Below are 23,384 nucleotides of genomic sequence, written 5' to 3' on the forward strand. Positions count from 1 at the left end.
CCGGAACTAGCTTACTTAGTCTTCTTAGCCTTTAGCCAACTCTCGTCTGATCAAGAGGACTATTATTAGAAAGAAGGTGCCCATGAGCCGCTCAGGACATGTTAACTTCACCGAGGCTGAGGAGATTCCACAGGAAGAGCCTGTGATGGCTGGTATGTTGACCATTGATTCCCACCTAGCATATGTATTATTTGATTTTGGTGCATCACATTCATTCATGAGTATGGGGTTTGCACAAAGGCATAATATATCTATTATGGCTATTCCTATTGCCTATAGAATCAGAACCCTGGGTGCATAGTTGTACACTAAAACTTGGATGGACATAGTGAGACTAGTGCTAGTAACTCACTCTTATCATCTCCAGTTCATGTTATTGCCTGGGCAAGGCATAGATGCAATTCTAGGAATGAATTGGTTGAGAAATTATGGGGTAGTCCTGAACCTTAGGCAGAGAATTGTTGAGTTAAATCTTCCTTCTTCTAAGGATGGAATGTATCTCCTTATGCCATTAGTCCCCACCTTGTCAGTCGTTGCTCATACTGAAGCTTCTCCTGATCTTGCTTCTATTCCTGTGGTTTGTGAGTTTCTGGATGTCTTTCCTGAAGATCTACCTGGGTTACCATTGGATAGGGATGTGGAGTTTTCCATTGAGCTAGAACCTAGTACTGCTCCTATCATGCAGTGTCCATACCGTATGGCTCCAAAGGAAATAGCTGAGATGAAGAAATAGTTAGAAGAATTGTTGGAGAAGGGATTCATCAGTCCTAGTTCTTCACCATGGAGTTGTCCAGCTATTTTTGTAAAGAAGAAGGACGACACTCTTTAGATGTGTGTGGATTATCGTCCTCTCAATGTGGTAACCATTAAGAATAAGTATCCTTTACCTCGTATTGATACTTTGTTCGATCAGTTGGCTGGTGCAAAAATGTTTTCAAAGATTAATCTTCGTTCTGGGTATCACCAAATTAAGATCCGGCCACAAGATATACCAAATGACAACTTTCTCTACTAGGTATGGCCTTTATGAATACCTAATCATGTCTTTTGGTCTCACCAATGCTCCTGCATTCTTCATGTACCTCATGAACTCAGTCTTTATGCCAGAGTTAGATAAGTTTGTAGTGGTGTTCATTGATGATATTTTGATATACTCCAAGAACAATGAAGAGCATACATAGCATCTTCGAATAGTATTAACTCCGTTAAGGGAACATAAGCTGTATGCCAAATTTAGCAAGTGTGAGTTTTGGTTAGATAGAGTGCAGTTTTTGGGACATGTCCTGTGGTAGAACCGCCTAATCTAATGCCTCCTAGGAGTACTCATCTTCCATTAGACACTAAGTACCCGAGGGAGGACACCAAAGTACGCAGTTCCATTGAGCACACCCAAGGAGGAACCCAAAAATCCACATTTTTCTATCAGGATCACAAATGAGAGAATAAAGCTTACAACATTCTTAGCCATCTCCTACATCACTTTCCATGCAACATCAGAGTATAATATTTATTATTTATAACAGTGGAATATGACCATGTTATCAGAGTTTTAGTGGAAATAAAATAATTTACGGACAAGTTACACATTAAAATGTTGGTCCGTTATATACATCGTAACAAGTTATAAGTTTTTTTCCATTTGTTAAACATTTTGGGTGGAAATTTCAAATAAACTCTATGTCCACAATGTAAAGAAAATCCTCGCTGAGCCCACTAGGAGGTTTCCACACACAAGTGTCAGCTCCACATGTTCGTGCCACCTACAACAGAGTAGAACAAACCCTGAGTACTCAATTATACTCCGCAAGACTTACCCATCAGGAGGAAAGAAAAGACTCCAAGGGTATGCAAGGCTATCTGGCTTGTGGGTTTATTGCATCTGCTAGGACATTACTAAACATGCGTCCTTATATCCAATTTTATTAGCAGTCATCATTAGTTCATTAACTAACCATTCTATGTAAGCACCTGCGCTACTTTCAAGCAGGCGGTAAGCAATCAGAACCAGTTTTCCATCTCTCATATTCCAGTTCTTACTATGGTGCTAGATTGCAGACAAGTCATACCAGATTACATGACGATTCATGAATCAATGTGCCCAGCTGGGTACTCTGAAACACATGCCCTGCTTGTACCTCTGGCACAAGCAAGACCAATCCACCACTCTCCTATCAAGGGGTCTAGGTCCTTGTCCAAACTTGGACTCCAAGCCCTCACTCCTGAGTCCCAGACTCAGTGTGGCGCTTAGACCACCACAATCCCTGCCTCCGATCAGTCAGTCCGAAAAAAGTTGGAACCCATGACAAGAGAGCAACGAGCCTTCCTTGCTCCCATAAACAAGTATGTGCTTAGGATAATAAGTTTGTGACTTGATTAGAACCCAATGCAATGGCCGGTCCTTAACCGAGATATGCAGAACTAGTGCAATCTGAGCCTCGCTCGAATGCCAAACCAAGTCCAGATCTAAAGTACCATTCCGCCCGGTCTCTAATTATCATTCATAGTAATATAATAACAACAATAATATATTTCCTATCTCTCACGAGTGACAGGCAATCACTTGACTTCTACTGGAGTCCTGTAGCATAGCAATCTACATGATCCTATCATACTAGTAAGACTCATATGATAAGGATATATATATGCAAGTGGGTTTTCATTCAACTCCTTAAACTTAATGCACAAGCATAAAATAAAGTACAGAATAATAGGGGTTATGCATTGGGGCTTGCCTAGGTAAGATATAACCAAATATTAGCATTCCATCATGGCGACACAATCAATAAGGCACCATCTTTTTTGCTACTCTGGTCGACTCTAGATCCATCGTTGTTCCTATTATGACATTCGTGGATACACGCAGAAAACATAATTAATCAACGGCAACTGCAATGCTTAAAATACGATTACACCGCTAGGCTAACGAGCTAGCTCTAACGCCTAACGTACTAGGCCACGTATCCACATTGTCGAACAAGGCGCTAATTTCCCACAATGTTTTAGTTATAAAATTCCTAGGTGTATAAACTAAGGCTCATTAGTTACCTCAGCAAACTAATTATTCATAAGCTACAAAAATTACAACAAGCACCTAATAATACGAGGAACTTATGGTGAAATTTCTAGGGTCAACACTATCACCAATTCATTACAATAATTCCTATAAGTTCATATTTAACAATATTAAGTATCTCAAATTAATTAGCTAACTCTTAGAAATATCACAAAACTATGTGAACAAGATATACTAGCAGATAGATCATAATTTTAGGACTCTAACAAAATTAGTTTCACAATTTTTGAATCTCTACACAAATTTATATCGAATTTACAAATGTACTCTAGAGACTAAATTGGAAAAGGCTTAGAAAATGAAAAGGGCTGGCGGCGGCAATTCCAGCCCAGCAACCCAACGCGGTCCGCATGGGGCGGCCGCGCACGCAACCGACAGGCCCAACTAATGGCTGACGGAGGATGCCCACGTGTGCCCAACACATTTGCAAAAGAGGGCTCATACTCCCATGATTTTAACTACGCCGTGCTACACTATACCATCAGTCTCGACTTTTGCATAAAACAACCAGGGAAACACCGTCTTCGCAACGACCAGGTCCCCGCTGCCCCCATGCGCCCGGCGTGACTCCGGCCGGCACCGCATGGCCATGCCAGCCTATAGAGACCCCCATCTACACGCCTGTGAAGCCGACCGAGACATCCAGACCTACGCGTGGCAGTAGAAATCGGTAGCACGTCCAACTGTGCACTAATTTCACCTACCCATATCGATGGGGAATCCGCGCGGCGGCGCGACTACTCCTGTTGTAGACTAGGCCTAATCTTCCGAAAGGTATGATAGCATCAATTGGTGGAGACTCGACGTTCATGATCTAGGCTTCAAACCAAGACTGATTCAGACCCCCACAACCGTTGCACCACTGCTCTGTTGGTTATCAACCACGCGAACGCGATTGACCTCGCCGAGAAGGCTTTCCTACAAGCGAATCGAGAACACAAGCAAGAATGGGATAAATGCAATGTAAAATTGCAAATAAAATAGAGGCTTATGATAACAAGAAGGAGTTAAAGTCTTTATTCGAAAGGACTAATCACCATAGGCGAACAAGATCAAGAACTAGGGCCCTGGTGCACAGCAAGCAGCCTTGGCGGCACAGTTGCAGTAAAACGATGTCTGTTTCATGAGGAAACCAAGAACTAAACAAAACCCAAACCCTAAGGAGAGCGATGGCTGCTATTTATAGAGTCTTGGGTGTCACCCCACTAGACGCGCCCCCTAATGGGCCCAAACACGATACACGGTCCAACTGGACCAAAAGATGGTGTTACAGCACCCTGATAGATTCTAGACGCTAACTTATTTCGATGATTCCTATTGATTCCGAAGGTATTTTGATGTGAGACCACTTGGATTGGATTCCTTATTAAATTAGATTTCCAACCATATGTGAATCATCGAAAATAGAGTCCAGATGCGTCCTGGGCTGACCAGTTTAAGGCAGACTGGTCCTAGAGGTCAAGGCTGACTCGAACTTGAGTTGCTTTAGGGCCTCCACCTTGGGGACTCGAACCTGAATTAGCCTTGGACCTCCTTCTTGACTTGGACACCCTTGTTGGCCTCCTACCCCTCCATACCATGCTGCTAAACATGGTCATATGCATGGGTGTCATGTCCTTGTCATCCTCCCCTTCTTGATGAAAAGCCGTCCTCAGCGTCGATTGTGCTTGAAACTGATCCTGCACAACACAAAGGAAGAACAGAGTTACGAAGACAAAGGGAACTAAAATAATTGTGAGAAGGAACGTGATCATGTTTCTAAGTTTCTAGCATGTCATCTTGCATAAAAACTTCAGCAAGCATGTAGACTCCATAATCCGAATGCACACGATGTATGTCAACACTATCCTGCAAAAGATTAGAACTAACCAAAGACAATACAGGAATAGATGGTCTAGCAGACATAGGTAGCAACCAACAATGCTCCCCTTCTTGGAAGTGAACTTGTTTCTTTGAGGAACATGAGAAAATGTTTGTATTATTATGGCTGCCCTCTAAACGATCATAATCTTGTACAACAAAAGGAGAATTCATATTACTATGAATGTATACTCGATGTATCATATATTGTCCTTTATTGTTATATTTGCCAATAACATGATATGTGTGTTTAGAAAACCAAGGCAAATCAGCATATTTAAAAAGGCTCTCCTCCAAACAATCTAGGTTATACAAAACATCAAATTCAATGTAACCCCAAGTATGTAAAGAAGACAACAGTTTGAGGTCATCAGTTTTAGTAGCAATATGAATAACATGTTTATTTTCAGCACAAAACTAAAGCATCATCAACCAATTCATCTTTATCACAAGGAACATCAAGCAAATTATCATAGGACAAAGATAAATCAAGAGAGGGTTCCACTAACAATTGCTCTATGATAGCATGGTTTGTGGAAAAATTTAGTACATTAAAACAATTCTCACCTTCCATGAGTGTAGCACCATGGGCATTACCTGTGTTCTCAGCAGGAGTAATAGGTGTATTGTGAAGTGATGGCTCTGAATTTGTATATGAGGTTGTGAGCTCCTCATTTTCTTCCATGTCATCCTCTCGCTTATGTACATTATCCTACAGAAGGTTAGTCATAGCAAGAGGAATAACAACAGACTCTTCCTCTAAATGGTGCACCTTAGTATATGAAGTCAAAATAGGAGGTGGATTAACAAAGGTTTCTCGCATAAGGAGTTTCATATCATTCCAAGTTTGAGGTTTATCAGAAGGATCTAAAGACTCCCACCAAGATAAAGCAGAATGTCACAAAACACTAGCTGCATTTGTTACCTTCCTCCTTAGGACACATAAAGCGAGTAGCAAATATGTTATCTATGGCAATTTCTCACTCCATGTACTCATCAGCACCTATACCATCATAAGTCAGGTGGATACGAATAACCTGTCATTGTTAGAAGACAACAAAAGACAACACAAAAGTATTATCCCTATCAACTACTTAGGTTATGGATAAGGAAAAACAAGGCACTAAACTCTCAAGCGTCTTACCACAGGTCTTACAAGTGTTCTTACCAAAGCAATAGGTGGTGCAATCGGTCGGTGACTGTGATACCATTGTAGCTTGAGTGTAACAGTTGTAAGATGAAACTTGTACTTGATTTGAAGAAAGTGGAGCTTGGACAGGCACAATATAGTAGCAAGGAATAGCAATAATTTAATTCAGAAATTGCAAGATTAAAAGTAGTCCCAAGCTAGTCTATGTCGCTGGCCTAAACTCGTCCTGGACCTAGTTCAAGCAAGCAATACAATACAACTCAGCACAAGGACTCAAAAGGATGCAAGCACTTCTGAACTTTTTTTTCACTTTCTTTTTCTTTCCTTCTTTATTTTTTCTCTCTTTTTTTAGGTGTGGCTTTTTTCCCGTTCTTTTGGTTTTTGCACCTCTTTACCTTTAACTCTTTCTTTTTTTACTCAGAAAAGTGCTACAAAAATAATTGTAAATAAAAATATCAAGAAGCTGCACTATAGCGTGATCTAAACTCTCGACTAGTAAAGCAATATCAGCAGTAGGACTGCCTAGGCGTGGACACCCTGACAGGAACTTTCCTTTTGGATTAGCGTAAGAAAAAACCAAAGAGATGCCCAACAAGGATCACAACTAACCAACAGTAGAAAATCTTGTGTGCATATTATTTCCAAAGGAGACTATAACTGCCAATTAATGCTTTCCTTTCTTTCTAACTGTGCACAAGAATAATCCACCAGCTACAACCATGGAGATCAGATGAGATATCCTTATTAAATGTGGAAATAAGGATCAGGATAAAGATTTGTACTATATGTCTCTCTCAACTTGACTTATTCTTTTCCCTCAATTTGCTCACATAACTAACCAACAGGGATGCAAGATTTGGCGAAAAGGAACAAACTATCACCACACTGGAAGACAAGACTTGACACTAGACCAAGAACAAGATCAGAACACAACGAACACAAAGACGCGGCGAGGGACGACAGTTCAATAAAGCAAACTAAAATTAAAAAATTGCAAAGGCACAATGAGGCTATAGGACGGGAAATATGTGGCGGTGTATATTTTTTGGCTTTTTGTGGATGATAGGTAATGCAAAAATAGTAACAATCTAAAGGGAAAAACAAAGTTATACCTAACGGGCAATAAGGGCTATGATACCACTTGATGTAGACTAGGCCCGATCTTCCGAAAGGTATGAGAGCGTCGATTGGTGGAGGCTTGACGTTCATGATCTAGGATTCGAACCAAGACTGATTTGGACCCCCGCAACCATTACACCACTGCTCCGTTGGTTATCAACCACGTGAATGTGATTGACCTCGTCGAGAAGGCTTTCCTACAAGCGAATTGAGAACACAAGCAAGAACGAGATAAACGCAATCTGAAATTGCAAATAAATATGAGGCTTATGATAACAAAAGGAGTTCAAGTCTTTATTCAAAAGGACTAATCACCATAGGCGAACAAGATCAAGAACTAGGGCCCTGGTTCACAGCAAGTAGCCTTGGCGGCACAGTTGCAGCAAAACGATGTCTGTTTCATGAGGAAATAAAGAACTAAACAAAACCCAAACCCTAAGGAGAGCTATAGCTGCTATTTATAGAGTCTTGGGTGTCACCCCCTGGACGCGCCCCCTAATGGGCCCAAACACGATACACGGTCCAACGGACCAAAAGATGGTGTCGCAGCACCCTAGCAGATTCTGGACGCTGAATTATTTTGAGGATTCCTGTTGATTCTGAAAGTCTTTTGATGTTGAGACCACTTGGATTGGATTCCTTATCAAATTAGCTTTCCAACCATATGTGGATCATTGAAAATGGAGTCTGGATGCGTCCTGGGTGACCAGTTTAAGGCAGACTGGTCTTGGAGGCCGAGATAGATTCGAACTTAAGTTGCTTTGGGCCTCCACCTCAGGGACTCGAACCGAATTAGCCTCGGACCTCCTTCTTGACTTGGACACTCTTTCTGGCCTCCTACCCCTCCATATCATGCACCAAACATGGTCATATGCATGGGTGTCATGTCCTCATCATCTCTGGTAGACCTACGCGCTAATGGAGGAGTAGCAGTGGTGGAGAAGCATCCGGAGCTTACCACAGTCCGTGCTGTGGTGGCGGTTGAAGCCGAGGAGGGTTGAGGATGACCCAGCCATGTGAGCTCGAGCACGGTGGCGATGCTCCACGACGGTCCCTGTCATGTCACCACAACACCGACAAGGGTCCTGGCCAAGACCATGCGAGCACTGGCTAAACATGGTCAAGGCGAGCCTAGATACGGCCCCCAATCGAACCCTTACCTCTAGGTTGGGGACTTACCCCTGAGCGATGCTCTATTTCCGGAGATAAGATGGCCGACAGGTGAGGAATTCGTCAAATTGACGGTAGGTAGGTACTCGGCCAGGAATGGGGAAGGTAGGGTGTCTAGCTAGACCCCTAAGCCTGTGCACTGGTGTAAGCAATCGGGCCAAGGAGCCGCGAAGCTAGCAGAGCCTACCGGTGGCGGCACGGATCTCTAGCCACGGTGGTTGCGTGAAAGAGAAGGCGAACAAACGCAAGAGGGTTAAGACGATGGCCCCAGCCACTAGCTACCACCAACATGTGCACCCTAGGCGATGCGACAGGGCAGGCTTGGCGTGGCGTGCATGACTTGAAGAAGCTAGACCCAAGCGACGTGCACCGATGTCGGCTAGCTGATTAAGGCGGGCAGGGACGCATCCCCATGACACTGTGACCGGGGTCATCAACCACGTCACGACAGTAGATGGACATGCTTGGGTTACGGCAAGGTAGGAGCAAAATATATAAGTACCATTTAACTAATTCACTCAATATAATTCGCCACAAATGGTATTTTAAACATAAATTCAAGCATTTGTCATCTTAATGAAAAAGGCTTATCTTAATTTCCTATTTGATCTTTGAGCTCCCAAAGCACTAGTTAACAACATCTATTTCCCAAAAGTTAATGTTGCATTTCCATGTACTAAACTTGCACTTCGAATTTTATTTAAATACTATATACAAATTATATTTAATTTTTGTTTATAAAAATTGCCTCCGTGCTAATGTTTAGAACTACTTATTCTACGCTTCGCGTTAGGATTTTTCATTAACACATATATGCATTTAAGTAAACTAGCTCACTAAATTTATTTGACCCTCTCTCTCTCACAGAGAAGTGAGCCACGTAAGATTTGTGTATCATTTCAAGTGTGTTTTTAAATAAAAAAAATCTGATAAACTCGTTTCAGTGATTTTTCTTAGGCCTAAATCATGGTGCTAAACAAGCTCGTAAAACCAAAGGTGTTACATGTCCTGACACCTGAAGGCATCTCTATGGATTCTGGCAAGGTGCAGGACATGTTAAATTGGAAATCTCCAAAGTCGCTGCATCAGATTCGTTAGTTCCTTGGTCTTGCTGGGTATTATCAGTGCTTCATCCTTGATTTTTCTAAAATCGCTCAGCCAATGACCATGTTGCTCTAGAAGGATGTCAAATTTGTATGGAGTCCGGTTTGTGAAGAAGCTTTCCAAGCCCTAAAGAAGTTTCTTACCTCTGCTCCTATTCTTGCCCAACCAGATATTGATAGGCCGTTTGATGTGTATTGTGATGCCTCTAGGACTGGACTGGGATGTGTGCTTATGCAAGGCGGAGGAGTGATTACTTATGCTTCACGTCAGCTAAAAAGCACGAGTTGAAATATCCCAACTATGATTTAGAGCTGGCTACAGTGGTATACGCTCTAAAAATTTAGAGACATTACCTGTTGTGAAATAAAGTACATATTTTTACAAATCACAAGAGCCTCAAATATATTTTCACTCAATCCAAGTTGAATTTGAGGCAACGGAGGTGGCTTGAGTTAATCAAAGATTATAATTTAGAAGTTATTAGTCACCCTGGAAAAGCTAATGTGGTAGCTGATGCCTTAAGTCGGAAGTTGCATCAAGTTGAAGAAGAATCTTTGTCTCTCAACCATTCTGAGGTGTTAGCCCATATTGCTCTAGTCTTGGATCTACTTGAGCAAATTATTATAGAGCAAAGGCAAGATGTTTCAAAAATTCCGCATATCAAGAAGTTAATTGCCGAAGGGTGTGGTCCTCATTTAAGTGTTGATGATCAAGGTGTGGTGAAGTTCAAGAACTGATTGGTGGTTCTCTCAAGTGATGAGCTTAGGAGAAAATTTTTGGATGAAGCTCACAATTCCAAATTATTCATTCATCCGAGAAGTAACAAAATGTATCTTGATTTGCGTCACTTGTATTGGTGGCCAAAAATGAAACAGGACATTACCAAATACATTTCAGAATGTGACATTTGTGGAAGGGTTAAGGCAGACCATATGCATATGCCTAGATTTCTACAGCCTTGCTTATCGCTGTTTGGAAATTAGAGGATATTTCCATGGACTTTGTTGTGGGTTTGCCCTGCACGGTAAAGGGGTATGACTCTATTTGGGTCATTGTGGATTGCCTTACCAAGTCCACTCATTTCCTCCTGGTGGATACAAGGTATTTAGCCAAGAAGTATGCCAACCCTGCATGGAGTTCCTCTTACCATTATTTTTAATAGAGGGTCAGTCTTTGTCTCTCGTTTCTGGGAGCAACTCCAGAAATGTCTTGGTACTTGTCTCCTTAGAAGTTCAGCTTATCATCCGCAAACTGACGATCAGACAGAAATAGTCAATTAGGTACTTGAGGATATGTTGAGGGCTTGTGTCATCTCTTTTCTAGAAAAGTGGGATGAATGCTTGGCTCTAGCCGAGTTTTCTTATAACAATAGCTATCAAGAAAGCATTCTAATGGCACCTTTTGAGGCCCTGTATGGCAAGAAATGTAGAACACCACTTAACTGGGTTGAAGTGGGTGATTGTGGTTATTTTGAACCTAATTTTATCAAGAAAGCTCAAGAGCAAGTTAGTGTTATTCAGAGTCATTTGAAGGCAGCTCAGAATCGTCAAAAAGCTTATGCGGACAAGTGAAGAAGACCCATGTAGTTTGAAGTTGGTGACCATGTGTACCTAAAGGTATCCCTGATGAGAGGTGTGCATCGGTTCAGAGTCCGTGGATAGTTAGATCTTCGTTATGTCGGACCTTATAAAGTTTTGGAACGATGTGGTTTGGTTGCTTATCGTCTCCAACTTCTGGGTATTTTGTCAGCAGTACATAATATCTTTCATGTTTCCCAATTAAAGAAGTGTTTACGCGTTCTTAAGGAAGTGGTGGAAATTGAAGGACTCCCTCTCCAACCTAATCTTTCTTATATTGAGCATCCTATCAAAATCTTGGATGAAAAAGAGAGTTACAAGAAACAAAGTGGTGGAATTTTATAAAGTCCAGTGGCAAAATCATTTGGTAGACGAAGCAACTTGGGAGCAGGAGAGTTATATTCTGGAGCATTATCCCTATCTTCTCCCTGGTGTGCCGAGGTAACAGTTTATTTAAAAAGCTCACTCTTACCGTTTTTCCTACACTAGGCACTCACACAAAATCTCAGGATGAGATTTTGTTTAAGGGGTAGAGTTGTAACACCCTCGATGTTACACCCTAAATCAATTACTAAAACATGTAATGAGCATCATGTTTATGTGTTAATGCATGTGATAGAATGTGTAGATAAATTTCTTGTAACTTAAAATGATCAATAAAAATGTTAAATGAAAGTTGATTCAATGGTTCAGGTATATCAAGTAGGGTTTCAAACCCATTTTTATTAAGCAAAAATACTATAGAACATGTGTGTGATACTTAAATAAAGTTTGAAGTATAAACTTTGTAGATGACAGTGAAATACTTGCTATCAAAAAATGATATTACTAGCTAATATTTCCACTAGCTTAGAAATTGCAAATTGAAATCAAATTCAGCTCAAAACTTAGAAAAATTTCCAAGTTGTCAACAGCTAGACATTGCTATGTTTAGCAAATTATTTTGAGAGATTGGGTTCAAGGGTGGTGTGGTGTTATAGCTTGATTTGGTAGTCTCATATGCCATCTTGAGCATGGTAAAGATGGTTTAGGTCCAGAAGCAACCATTTAGTTTTTATGGGCACGTTAAAATTTGTGCACGACACGGTTTTGGGCTGGTTGGCCACGTGGGTGCGATCACCACGCTCAGGCGTTCAGTGTCACCATGCTGACTGTCCCATGCACATGCGCGCTGCCATGCGTGGCCAGCCTAGGCTGTGGCCTGGTCACCGCTGGCTCATAGCGCGCGGAGCCACTACAGCTGCTTGCGCAATCGGGTGGTGCTGCCGCTGGCCCCTGCCGCGCTGCCGCACTACCGCCCCGTGCCGCAACGCAGCCGCTGCTAGTTGCATCGCCTCGCCATCATGTCTGTGCCTTCCTCTGTATCTCTACGATGCTACCGGCCCAGTGTGTTGCTGATGAGGACATTACTCCTTTGGATGTACCAGCTGATCCTCCAACCATCATGCAAGGTCTAATGACCCGGGCTCGAATGCGTCAACTCAATTTACAGGTGAGCTCGTTTTTAAGCGATCCTTTTTGTACTTTTGAGAATAGACTATTACCTAATGATGTTATCTTGCTTAGGAATATTGGAGAGGGTCAAGAGGGACTAAGAGGACGTGGAGGAGGTGATGATGACCAGCAAGGACGTCCAACACAAGCCGGAGGCCTAGTCCAACACGAATTCGAGTCTGCCTCGGCCTTCAGGACCAGTCTGCCTTAAACTGGTCGCCCAGGACGCATCTGGACTCCGTTTTCGATGATCCACATATGGATGGAAAGCTAATTTGATAAGGAAGCCAATCCAAGTGGTTTCACGTCAAAATCTGTTCGGAATCAATGGGAATCATCGAAATAAGTCAGTGTCCAAAATCTGCCAGGGTGCTGCGACACCGTCTTTTGGTCTGTTGGACCATGTATCGAGTTTGGGCCCATTAGGGGCACGTCTAGGGGTCTTGCATGACCCTAGAGTCTTCATAAACAACCACCACCCCTCTATTAGGGTTTGGATTTTGCTTAGATTATTCTGTTAAGAAACAGTTTCGCCGTTCATCGGTTTGTGAGACCCCAACTCATGAGATTACTCATACATCTGCAATTTGGTTGCGATCTTTCTTGTTCTTGCTTGTGTTCTTCATTGCGTAGGCAGGGATTAGCCTTCTTGGTGAGGTCAACCTGGTCCGTGACTCGGTTGATAACCAGAGGAGCTGTGGTGCTAAGATTGCAGGGTTCGATCTTTTGATCTGAAGCCGGATCGGTGTGTCATTCTCCACCACAACGATAGTTACCATCACCTGACGGAAGATCGGGATCTCCGTCTCTAATAGTTGCCACCTCTACCGTGCGCACGTGGTCGGGCGAGCCGTTGCCTTGTCATTGATGGCACTATGGCGCACGGGCCATGTCGGTCACGAACGCATGCACCTGTCTCCTAGCGCCTGCATGTGGGCCTCCACGATCATGTCGATCGCGTCCCGCCAAGGCAAGGACGAGCCAAGCCCACCTGCCGTGCCCCGTCTCCCTCTTTCTCTCTTTCTCCCTCTACTGCCATTGTCGAGCCGTGCCATCAAATTACCCTGTATACGACCACCTCCATTCAATTCATCGCATCCATGGCTTCATCATCATGTCCTCTCACTGCCCATCCCTACCCAGCCTTCAAGCGTGCACGGCCAAGCTCCAAATTTGGAGTTTCCCCACCGCCGTGCCGATAAGGTTGCCTCCGGCCATGGATGTGGGTAGCCGTCCTACCATCCCTCCTGAGGCAATTCACTTGCACCAGTAGCTTTGCCTCACCTCCCTCTCCACCTTGCGCACATCAGCGGAACTGCTACCGCCTCCCCGTCGTCGCTGACGTGACCGTGCCGCCACAGTGCACCGCCGCATGGCTCAGCCGCACTTGGCCAGCTCTCCTCCATCATCCTCCGCCCCAACTGTCACCTCAGCTTGGTCCAGGGTAGCCTCCTGATGCTCACGCGCAAACCAATTAGGCTTGTAGCTACCCTAGCCCACCAGAATAGTGGCGCCACCATCGCGAATGACCGTGTGCCACTGCAGCCTTCCCCAGCTAGTTGTGTCACCCTACACCGCCGCTTAGTATAGCCGCTTGGGTTAGAGATGGTGATCAACCCATTAGGTGGGCCTGCACAGGTCCTAGGTGGCCGGCGTAGACGCCCAGTGCCATCGCTCGCCACGTCGCCGTGCATTGAGTTGCCAGGGGTGCATGTGGGGGAATTCTAAGAAAGTCAGGGGGTTAAGTGAGAAGTTATGAGAGAGGGGCTAATAGCGTTAGGACTTAGTTGTAATTCAGGAGAAGTATGAGGTCTCTTTTGCAAAGTCATCGATGCGCGCGGGATTCCCCAACACGGGCCATCTCTGTGTGGGCCGGCCTCGCGTAGGCCGCACCATGGGCCACCGCACGCTCGAGTGCGCACGCTGCGTCGCGTGGGCCGCACGGGAGAATTCATTTTTCTTTTTCATAAGGAATTAGAAATAGTTTTCTAATTTAATTTTTGAGTTGATCTTTGGTGGATCATATAAAATAGTGTAAGTGTCCAAAAATTGTGAAACAAATTTTGTTAGGTTTCTAAAATTATGCTCTATCTGTTAGTGTATTTAGTTCATATATGTACATGTTGATACCAGGAGCTATTAAATCATTTGAGAGTGCTCAATATTATTATGTTAATTATTGTAGGAATTTTTGTGGTAAATTGATGATAGCTTTAGTCCTAAAAATTTTATAGTAGCTTCATGGTATTATTATGTGCTCACTGTAATTTTTGTAGCATTAGAATAGACTAAACATTAGGATAGTTAAATGCTCTTTGCTTCAAATATACATTAAATCATTAGTAGAAATAGAGATATATCCTTCATTTGTAAAGCTAGGTGTTTGTTAGTTGCACTTGCACCCAACACTTTGCTTCGTAAAGATGATAGTTAGCTTAGTACTTTGATCATTAGAGCCAGCTTAGTAGCTTAGTATGCGTATTCTTAGTTTAAGAGTTACTATTACCTAAATGCTAAGTGTTGCATCATCATCGCATGCATGTAGAGAATGAGTTGGCAGAGATCGTGACCACCGACGATCACGAGTTCGAGGAGATCGTTGAGGAGTACGAGGAGAAGATTCTCATGTAGGAGGAGGTCCCAGAGCCGCCACTGACTGACTCAGCTAACACCGCACCTGCCCAAGGCAAGCCCCGGTGCATAACCCTTATTTTTTATAATCAGTGAATATATATGTGATGTGCATTTTCATTATAGGAATTTTATAAAAACCAAATGCATATATATAACTGTCCTATGAGTCCTACTAGTACAGGATCGAGTAGCTGCCATGCTTAGGTTTTCGATAGCACGAGTAACCTGCTGTCACTCACAATAGGTGATTATTATAATTACTCTCATGATAAAAGGATGAAAGGAAAAATAGAGACAGGGCAGAGATATGGTATGGATATTGGTGGGTGTAACATATTGTGTCCCGCGGCCAACGGGCTTAGCTTGGTTACACTGTTTTTCCTGTTCGTGTCGATTAAGGACCGTCCGTTGTTGTGGATGGTAGTCAGGTCACAGACTTATTATCTTGAGCACATACTTGCTTATGGGAGCAGGAAGGCTCATTACGCTCTTATCGTGGGTTCTAGCTCTTTTCAGACCGACTGATTGGAGGCTGGGAAAGGTGGTGGTCTAAGCACCACACTGAGACCGGGTCTCAAGTGTGGGGGCTTGGAGTCTAAGTTTGGATGGGAACCTGAACCCCGTGACAAGAGTGAAATGTGTTGGTCTTGTTTGTGTCTAGGGTATAAATGGGGCGTGTGTTTTGGGGTACTCAGCTGAGATACATTGGTTCGCGAATCGTCGCTTCCGTGAGACGGTATGACTTGGCTTTGGTCTAGCACCGTAATAAGAACTGTAAGTTGAAAGAGGGTAAAATGGTTATGATGTCTCAACCCTTGCTTGAAAGTAGATCAGGTGCTTACCTAGAATGGTTAGCTAATGAAGTAATCATGACTGCTAATAAAACTTGACTGTAAGGATGAACTATTAGTAATGCTTTTCGCAAACAAAAAGAAAATAGTAAATTAATATTGCCTATCATATTCTTTGGAGTCGGGAAATTACTCCCACTAGTCAGGTAAGTCTTGCGAGTACATTGCGTACTCAGGGTTTATTTTACCACTGTTGCAGGTACAGCTTGTGGAGCAGTTCTTGTGTGGAGGATTCTTCTGGTGGGCACAGACGGATCCTTGTATCATTTCCGCTAGATGCTTATTTTCATTCCGCTGTTTAATTATCGCGCTCTGAACTCTGGTATTGTAATAAATAATTTCTAAGAACTCTTGTTGTATGAAATGGACTAAATATTGTAAGCTCGTATTCGTTATTGGATTCTGGATGTAAAACGTGGATTGTTTTGAGTTCTCCCTTGGGGTGCGCTCGCCGGAACTGTCCGATGTAACTCCCTTTCGAGGTGCTTAGTGTCTAGTGAAAGACGAGCACCTCCGAAAGCGTGTTATTTCGGGCGGTTCTGCCACACGGGACAGGGTGGGGAGGGGCCTTGCTGGGGCTGCTCATGGTGCCCACGGCGGCCGCGCCGCCACCCTTAGGGTTACAAACAGGTCATAGACACTCGCACGCACGCGTGAACGAAGAGTTTTTTTTCTTTTTCTAGTATTGATTGAATTAAGAGGACATGGGCATTCTCGTCTTTTGCATGTGGCCTCACATGACATTTCACAGTTGAGGTGGTGTAAATAGATGGTATTGTCATTTTGGAAACAAAAATTTCAATGGAGACCAGATAAGGAACATTTCAAGTTTGAGTTCTAAATTAGGAACAACAAGTATTTTTAGTGTCAAATAAGGATTTTTTTTTAAAAAAAAAGAGGAAACATGAAGAAGGCTTTGGTGGCACGAAAAACATTTTCTCAGAAAAAAAGAGGGAATGCCAAAGCTTGATGGCGCGAAAAGCATTTTCTCAGCACAAAAAAAGTTTCGCGTGAACCATTTTATCTGTATTTCTTTTTGGAAAAAACTGCCAAATAATTTTAGAACTTGTATCCACCTATGTAAATGTTTTCGTTTTTTTGGGAATACCTATGTAAATGTTTTCAATTCGTGCATTCCGAATAGCCGTGTAATCTGACATTATCTCAACTACTTAAAATCTCATCTCATCTGAATTATCCGAAAAACCTCTAAGATCAAGAACAATGTATAATGCCCTACTTGGTAATAAGCATGAGTCTGCGTCAGTAGTAAATAGCTGTATCAATTTTCATAGTAGCTAGTAGGGTAAAATCCATGTTTTTTTTTTTAAAAAATCTCCTTCGTCAGGTCGGCTCCTCTTTCCCATTGTATCCTCTCTCTATCTGTCACCACCACCAGCTGGTCATCTACCCTCGCCATGGCCTCGGCGGGGACGTTTGGATCCCTCGCTGGTCCTTGCTTTGCCTGGCAATGCAAACATAGAGGTGTTTGGATGTGCTAGCCTTATGGATGAAAACGCTACGGATATTTTCCGACCGTATTCGAAACTGAATCCGTTTAGAGGGGTTGAGATCTGTTTGTATCCGAGTCCGGATATCCAACATCCGATATTGTATCCGTATCCGAATACTCAAATTGCATATTTATGATGTCGATATCCAATCATATCCTATCCGACATAGTTGACACTATCCGTATTCGAATCCGAATCCGGACAGAAATATGAAAACAAATGTAATATCGGTGATATCCGTCCGTATCTGATCCGTTTTCATCCCTAGCTAGCCTAGGTTCTTGTGCTGGCAAATCTTTGTTAGCCTGGGCTAGCGAATCTGGTTCGCCCGGCCTGGCAATGCTAACCTTGCCCGGAGAGGTGAGGTGAGGTGAACAACGAATCCAAACATGCCAAGCGCTCTGGCGGACACTTCTCACATCCTAGGGTCCACGGTTTTGGTGGGGATGGTTTGTCCAGAAAAAAATTATGTCACATAGTCACACACTCCTTCCCATGCGACACACCCTGCATGCAGTGCCTCTTGGTGCACAGGTCCCAGTTTCCTCGTGTGGTGTAAGGTGCTCGCCTTGTTCAGCCGATCCACGTTAAGCGGGCAGTTAGATTTTCATTTTCTGGAGAAACTGATCGAGCAACTGGGACATGTGTCACGCAATCACGCGATGTCGCACGGAAGCGTCGTGCGATGGTGTAGCATAGATTTTTTTTCCCAACTTGTCCAGCCTCAAAGTTTGCGCAAGGAGCTCTACATCAGCCAGATCATCCCTTGCCGCCATGGTTGTGGCCTCTGCCGCTGCTTAGTCCATGTGCGGTGGGGGCAGCTCGGCTCACACGCAGCCGTGGCTGAGGCCAAAGATGTCGTCGCCGCTTGGTTCGCACGTACGGGGCAGTGGCTGAGGCCGCCACCCCTGCTCGGCCTCTATGCACCATGGCCAAGGCCTCCGTAGCCACCATTCTACTGCTTGTCAGCTTGTGCATGAGAACACCCACGAAAGAGAAGAGAGGAGACAAAAAAAAAAAAGGAATTTTTTTATTGCTCTTACTCCGTAGTAGTGCTACTACCGGCCTAATTACTTAGTCTTACTACTACCTCCACAGTGTATCTTGCTAGCTAGAAGTCCTTACTACCCCCTCTTATCTTCTCATTGCAGATGCCCTATGTCACGATCCGGTCATGTCAATCCAATTATCTAAGCATAATTTGCACTAAAATTTTCTATTTTCAAAAAAAAAAAAATCTTGGATATCAATTCTGCATTTTCTCGGCTACAGTGCTTGCCCGGACAGTCCGAATGAACTGACGGACTGTCCGGCAAGACGCGGCAACACTTGTAACATACAAACCGTGATCTGCCACACACACCCTGACCCCACACGTCAACCCATCCTCTCTCACACACACCAGCCCTCTCCACTCTCCCATCTCCTTCACTTTGTAGAACACAAGAACAGATAGCAAGAAGAGAGGAGAAAGGAGGGGAAGAGAAGACAAGGTGGAAGAGGAGAAGAAGGATGCCCCCACACCAGAGTAACACGCCAGCAACCCCCTCAACCCCGCCGCAGTTGGAGATGGAGACCACCCAAGTCTTCTTCTTCCTCAAGCTCTCATGGAGGCCCCAAGCCGATTTCCCACCTCAAGCCTTCCCAAGCCGAGCTGCTGCAGTTGGAGATCCTCAATGTGGTGAGCACTCCTCCGAAGCCCCTCTCCATCTTAACCCTCTCCCATGGCCATCCCCTTGAACTCTTGCTCCATCCGTGGCCACCACCAGCATATAGATGGGCTCGAGCTACACAGACACACCATGCATGATGAATCCTAACACTTAGAATGAATCCCCCCACATCACTAGGAGACTATAGAAACAAACTACACTTAATTCGGAGTCCAGATGCACCCGGAATCATTTCCGACATATTTGCATGTGTGCTGAAGAGTGTTCTCTTGGACAGTTTGGTGCTCACTGAGACAGTCCATCCCCGGACAGTCCGCAAGAACCCATGTTCAATCGAACTATCCGTCGCAAACCCTCGCAACAGGCAAAAAGAGCAGCAAGAGTCAGGAGGAGAAACAAGGAAGCGCAGTCAAACACGCACCCATTGCCCCCTTTATATAGGTCTAAGAAGCCAGGAGGCGAGCCAATTGCGAGCACTGAAAAATCAAAGAGCAAGCGCACGGTTCACGGATTTTGAGGAACCACGACACACGAACCGTGATAAACTCGCAACCACCCAAGAGCCACAACTTCGGATCCCAAGATGTACAAAACAACAAACACACAAACACCACTCTCGGTGTTTCGAATAAACACCGACTAGGTAAATTTATATTTATTGCGCGTTAGGCCCGAATGGTGTACTAAAGGACACAAGGTTTATACTGGTTCGGGCAGAATGTCCCTACGTCCAGTCTGCTGCTGCTCATGTTATTAGCACCGGAAAAGGTTCGTAGTAGGGGGTACAAACGGTCGAGAGAGAGATAGACCCTAAGTCTCTGATTGAAGGGTCGAAAGAATGCCAAGAGCTCGGTTGCTGCTTGGCTGAGTGTTGTGTGAGATGTTGTGTATGAAGATCGATCCGTCCCCTTAGTGGGGATGTCCTGCCCTCCCTTTTATAGACCAAGGGGTAGCAGGGGTTACAGATGGGAGAAAGAAAAAAACCAAAGGTAGAAATGGTCCTTTCAAAGGCGCTGGGTCTTCCTTTTCCCTTGAGTCTGCCCTGCTGACATGGCAGACCATGCTAGGGATAACACATTCGCTGATCCCTGACATGACTGTGTTCTGGCTTTGTTTCAGCAAGTGGTTACGTCCCATCCCACTCCGACGGACGGTGCGGCGTGCTAGGGTGCCAAGCCATGATCCCACGGAGAGCAGACGGGGAAGCGACTATACGTCCGTAACTGTAGATGATGCGAGTTCTCTCTTGGATTGTAGTGGTTGTCGTATGCTTATGTCAGGATCCGCGTCCGAGGGTTGATGGCGGCGCCCACAACACTATAAAACAAAAGTCGGCGCCTACAATACTGTTCGGGCTCTACCATGCCTGGAAGGGCTAAAAGCGCCCGTCCCATCGTATCCTGACGGTACGTTCCTATAGGCATGTAGGGCATGGTCCTCGGTACTGCGGTTGACTTGAATGTCCTATCTTACCCTGTGCCCGTCATTATGAAGGAGCAGGGTGTAGTCGTCGGGTGAGGCAGAGTTTGCCCCCAGGCGTCGGGCGAGGCAGAGTCTAGCCCTCGGGAGTTGGGCGAGGCGAAGCCAGCCCTTAGTCGTCGGGCGAGGCGGAGCCAACCCTAGGGGGTCGAGCGAGGCTGAGCCAGCCCTCAACAGTCGGGTGAGGCGGAGTCTGCCCCTAGACGTCGGGCAGAGGCGGAGTCTGCCCCCAGGCGTCGGGCAAGGCAGAGTGAACCTCCGGTCGTATGGACAAGAAGCACAGTTGCGTTCTTGTCTGCTTGAGAGCATCAACATTTGATGGTTATTAGCTCCACCTCATTGGATACCCCAGTATTAGGTCCCCAACAGTAGCCCTCAAGCCCCCGGTTGATTCGGATAGAATCATCGAGAGGTGATTTGACATGCCAAAGGGTGCGCGCGAGCGCACCCAACGGGTGTAGCCCCTGAGCCTCTGGGTGATTCGGATAGAATCACTCAGTGGGGGGTTCGATTCACCAGAGGGTGCGTGCGAGCGCACCCATCGGGTGTAGCCCCTGAGCCCCCGGGTGTTTCGGATAGAATCGCCGAGGGGGTATTTTGGACCCTTCATGGGTATGGCTATGAGCTTTGGTATTTTGACAACGGGATAGCTTTAAAGGGAACCCTGGTATCCCGTTCGTGGGGATTCGTCCAGGGTTAGCCTGGTTGAGACTCAACCGTAGATTGAGACTCTCTTGAGGTTTGTGTGCCTGAGTTTTGGCCCCTTGCGGACCCATCCCTTGTTGGCACGGCCGTCGAAACTATTGTGCCAGCCCTCGAACTCCTAGGCCCGGGCAGGCCAAAGAAATGGTTCTTGACCCATACCCCCTTTGCGGGAAAAGAGTCCTAGTCTACCCGGGAAGGCAAAACGTCTGGCGTGACTTTGGTGGGAAAGGATAGGGATCACGTGCGCATATACCGCGACAATGACATGGTGGTGTATCGTGGTAGGCACAGAGATCTAGGAGGATGGTTGCCCTTCTTGCATTTGTCTCCCCTATAAAACAGGGGATTCACCCCTAGGGTTTCATACTTCGCCTTCTCACCTTCGCATCTACAACTTCCACCGTCAATCAGCTTGAGCCTCCCACACCCGCATCAGAGCCATCAGTCAAGCTCACATCCACCCCGTCCTAATCGTCCAATAGAGCCGTGGTGCAGATCCAATATCACCCTTTAGTGCCTGGAGGGTCTAATTCGCCGTGGCCTCCTTTGCCCAGTGGACCACTGCTGAGGAGTGGCAGCTGCCCAATAATGAAGATGTGTCGTCGCCACCCGAAGGTTATGTTGTGTCCTTTGCTCGCTTTCACGAGCGGGGATTCTCCACCCCGCCCACAAGTTCCTTCGGGGGCTACTAGATTACTACAAGGTGGAGTTGCAGCACCTTACTCCCAATGGGGTCCAGCACATTGCGGTGTTCGTCGCCCTATGTGAGGGGTTCTTGGGGATTAGTCCCCACTTTGACCTGTGGCGGTATCTCTTCGCCGTCAACCTTTTGAAGAAGCGGGTCGGGAAGCAAGAGCTGAACGTGCCGGTGGGTTGTGCCGGCATTCATCTCCGCAACAACCGGGTGAACTGAATACCCAGTCGATGCGTCTATCGACCTCCAACAAGGGTTGGCATTCGCATTGGTTTTACATCAAGGACGATGTTGCTGCCCCCTTGCCAGCGTTCTCTGGGCACATCATCGAAGAGGTCCTCGGAGTCATGTAAGTGGGGTGTCCCGGACAAAGCCAAGAAGAAGATCAAGGACCATCTCGCTGCCCTCCAAATTCTAAAGGAGAGGGGCGTGAAGGGATTAGGGATCATCGGTGCCTACCATACGCGGAGGGTGGCGCCACTAATGAGCCATGGTCTTCCCCTATACCTGATGGTGCTCGGAGCATTGCTCGAAGGGACGGCGCTTGTCGACAAAGCACGCCCCCTCCTGAAGTGGCACAGCGCATCAAGGAGGCGATGGAGCGTTCAAAGGACAACATCGGCGTTGTCCTTGATTTCATGTATCCAGTACCAGGGCATCCCCCAATGCGGCCGAAATCGAGGTTCATCGACTTTGTAAGTTCTCTTTCCCCATGCCTCCTTTTTACTTGAATTCCTGACCCCTTGATGCTAACCTCGAGATAGCGAGACCAACCGAAGAGACTCGTCTTTGTGGATAGCCTGGCTCCACTACCAAAGGACCCACTCATGGTGGCGGCGAATCGCATCGTGACCGAGTGGGATAGGAAGACGAAGGAGTTCAAGAGGAAGAAGATGCTACAGAAGCAACAAGCATGGGAGCGAGGAGAGGAGACAGATAGTGACAACGACGACAATGACAACAATGAGGAGCATGACAAGGTAGTTGCCAACATTGAGTGGGGTGAACTAGGAGGCGAGGACGTGCTGACAGGTGTCCACTCGTCAATGCAGGGACCCTTCCCGTTCCACGCCAGGGAAGATGCAACCATGAGGCTAGAGGAGGTGGGCCAGACCATTGGCTCGTCCTTAGGACCGGTGGGAGTGGACAGATCCACTGCCACACCCGAGGTGCCGGTAGAGGGGGTGGCTCCACTGCCATGCCCTTAGAGGCAAGGGAGATGAGCCCCTCTGCCTAGGAGCAAGGGGCAGGCTCAAAACGGTCCCGCCCAGACAAATTGGAGTAGGA

Source organism: Miscanthus floridulus, chromosome 4 (assembly GCF_019320115.1).
Source record: "Miscanthus floridulus cultivar M001 chromosome 4, ASM1932011v1, whole genome shotgun sequence".
NCBI lineage: Eukaryota > Viridiplantae > Streptophyta > Magnoliopsida > Poales > Poaceae > Miscanthus > Miscanthus floridulus.